A 3520-nucleotide genomic window follows, 5' to 3' on the forward strand; every position below is an offset into this window, starting at 1 on the left:
CGAGGAGAAGCTACAGTAAGAAAAGGAAAGATGAAATTGGGAACTACAGCATGATGCAAAGCAATCTGAGGCAGCTTCTCTAGGCAGGATCCTTAAGGCACCTCCTGGTGTAATGTGCTTTGTTCATTAAACCTGTATGGGAAGGTATGGATGGAAGATTTCTGTGCCCGCAAGGCTTGATAGCCCAACCGAAGGACATTCTTGCATAAGTCAACAGGACCCGTAGCTGAGGGGGTTGAGTAGTCACATTCTTGCATAAGTTCACCCACAGGGCAACGAGGAAGACCTTCAGCCTTCATCCTTACGACCACCAGGAGGCAGAGAAAGACCCCCCAGCAACAGAAGGAACATGCGCAGAGTATCGCCCTGATTGCGACATCGCGAATGCAGGAAATGAGACTGTATATAATGTGCTTACACAAGGCGGGAAGGCGTGAGCCGTTGGCGGAGCGCAGACTCCCCGGCCGCCCAGCGCTGCCTTTGCTCTTGTTCACTTGCTAATATAATAAAATTCGCATTGGATTTTGACACTTTAAATTGTCCGTGTCTCTACCTATCACAATTTGGTGCCGTGACTCGGATCGCGACTAGATTGTGGCCTGCAGCTGCATTGGGGAGGCGCCCCGCCATCCGGCGGCCCCTGCAGCCCTCAGGTCGCTTCTGTCTCGACCGATGAACCTAAATTGAACACTGAGCAAAGGAGAACCGGTAACCCTGTAATCTTTGTGCACGAAGCTCCGAACGAAGACGCAGGACGCGTGGGTATAGGCCGGGAATCCGTTCGGTTTGGGTTGGGTATCCTAGGGCACGGTGTATGAGACGTCCTGCCAGGGCGAAGTGAGTGCGGACCCTCTAGTAGTGCGTTTCTCGTAGCCCGCGAGGGAGCGAGCCCCAAACGAGGGGAGCGGTTGGGGTGTGTGTGTGAGTGCCTCAGAAGATGGGACAAAGGAAAAGCAAGCCCTTTGAGCCCATGGGAGAGGGGCCCCATGTGAAATTGCCCCAAATACCGCCCGATAGTCCCCTAGGACTGATGTTGAAACACTGGGATAACTTCCCTCTAGGCAGGGAAAGGATAAGGTAAAAATGATCCATTATTGCATAGAGGTCTGGGGCGGAAAACAGATTCGAGGAGACCATCTGTATTGGCCTGTTTTTGGATCATTTGAGGATTGGATATGTCAGGCGCTAAACATTTATGTTAACTCAAAGGAACCATTTAATTTGGAAGAAAGTGAATATGCTGGTCTGTGGATGGTGGCCGACACTAGGGTAAATTTATACCCTTTAAAAGAAAAGGGGGGTGGCTACCGAGGGAGGAAGAATAGAGAGGAAGAATTAATAAAGCTTTCAAGGAATATCAAGAAGCAGATGAGTCGCCCACTAAATGGTTAGAGAGACTACGAAAGAGTCTCCAAATGTATTCCAGTCTGAATGTAGACACTCAGGAGGGGCAGGCCCTGCTGAAAATGCAATTTGTAGCAAACGCATGGGAAGATAGTAAAAGAAAAATTGAGAAGATAGATGATTGGCAGAACAGAGGTTTGGACGGGCTATTGAGGGAGGCACAGAAGGTGTTTGTCAGAAGGAAAGACGAGAGGTTTAAGAAGCAGGCAAAGGTGATGGTAGCAGTGGCTCGGGAAGGACAACGTGGAGGTGGGATTAGATCGACTCACAAAACGGACCCAAGACCCGGGGTGGAAGGAACAAGGAGAAAGGACGTAGGGTGTTATTATTGTGGGAGGAAGGGTCATATGAGAAGGGAATGCAGAAAGCGGCTGCAGGATGAGAAAATATTCAAGGAGGATTAGGGGTGTCAGGGGCTCTATTTGCTGGGGGCTAGACGTAAGACCGAGCCCTTGATAAAAATTAAAGTAAGTCCCCAGCAACAGGAAATCGAGTTCCTTGTGGACTCCGGGGCCGAAAGGTCCACAGTACAAGAATTACCCCAGGGATGTCACTTGTCCCCGGAGACAATTCAAGTAATTGGAGCAAAAGGAGAGCCTTTCGGGGTTCCAGTAATAAAAGACGTTCTTTTTGAAATGGAATCTAAATTTGGGGTGGGATCCCTATTGTTGGTCCCAGAAGCAGATTATAACCTATTGGGACGAGATATGATCATCACACTGGGCATTAATTTGGAAGTTAAAAATAATGAGTTGCAAGTAAAATTATGTCCCCTTAGGAGTGAGGATGAAGTAAAAATTAACCCCGAGGTTTGGTACACTCCGGAGACAGTGGGCAAATTAGATATCCCACCCTTCACTGTAACTATCAAGGATCTGGAAATTCCAATAAAAATAAAACAATACCCAATCTCACGAGAAGGCAGGATGGGGTTGAAACCAGAGATTGAAAGATTAATTAAACCAAGGCTACTGGAACCATGCATGTCTCCCTTCAATACACCCATCTTACTCGTAAAGAAAACTGATGGGTCCTATAGATTAGTCCATGACCTACGGGAAATTAACAAAAGAACACTTGCAAGGTTCCCAGTTGTGGCAAATCCGTATATTTTACTCAGCCAGCTGGGACCTGAAAGTAAAGAGACCTTACTAACCCCATAGTGGGAAAGGCCTTATCCTGTTTTACTTACTACAGAAACCTCCATACGAACAGCTGAAAGAGGGTGGACTCACACCAGCCAAATCAAAGGACCCGTAAAGAATCAACAGTGGCAAGTGACCAGTGTACCCGGGGACCTAAAAATAAAATTTCAAAGGACCTGAATGAACACCTTTAAAATTGAATATAGTGAGAATCCAATTCTGACTGAAGATGGGCATGTAGATGCTGAAATCAAGTGTGGTATATTAACTGTTACCCATTCGTGTGCTTTGTGTGTAAGGTGTGTCGGGAACGGTGGTGGGCCCATTGCCGAAACGGAAGACCCCAAAGAGTGTCTGCCGGATCTGCTGGGAGTGGGAAAGGGAACTCACAGAATTGGCATTAAAATTAAAAGAATCACAGGGAGAGATTATTCTTGAATCAAGGGAATGGTAGGAGATATTTGCTAAAGGAATTCGGCCCGAAAATTATTGTTACCATTCAAATGAACCAATTCCTTTTGTCGCTGAAATAGTAAGAGGGCAGTGCCGGAAGTTCCTGAAAGGGGTGAAGTGCAACGCACCCCAAGTTAAAGATACCAACTGGAGTTCATACATCCTGAGGCAAGTGGCTAAAGTAAGCACGAGTCCTCCTGAAGAATACCCCTGCTGCCGAGAAGATGGTACCCCTCGTGGCTCGAAGCAACTGAGTCGACGAGCGAGGCAGAGGAGTAAAAAACTGTGGAGGAATGAACCCAACGATTGGGACCGTAAAGCAGTGCTTGAGATCCTGCCTCAAAGATGGTAGCAAAAAGGCGAAGCCCTGGAGTGCAAACGACAAAAATCGGGGACGGGTATCAAATCGGGGTAGGAATAAGCAATTGGTATATTACAAAAACCACCACTTTTCCCGATACGTATTTATAGGGGCAATCTGGGTAGTATTATGCATCCCTGTTTGTGAGCCGTACGCG

Source organism: Leptosomus discolor, chromosome 12, assembly GCF_034619465.1.
Source record: "Leptosomus discolor isolate bLepDis1 chromosome 12, bLepDis1.hap2, whole genome shotgun sequence".
Taxonomy (NCBI): Eukaryota; Metazoa; Chordata; class Aves; order Leptosomiformes; family Leptosomidae; genus Leptosomus; species Leptosomus discolor.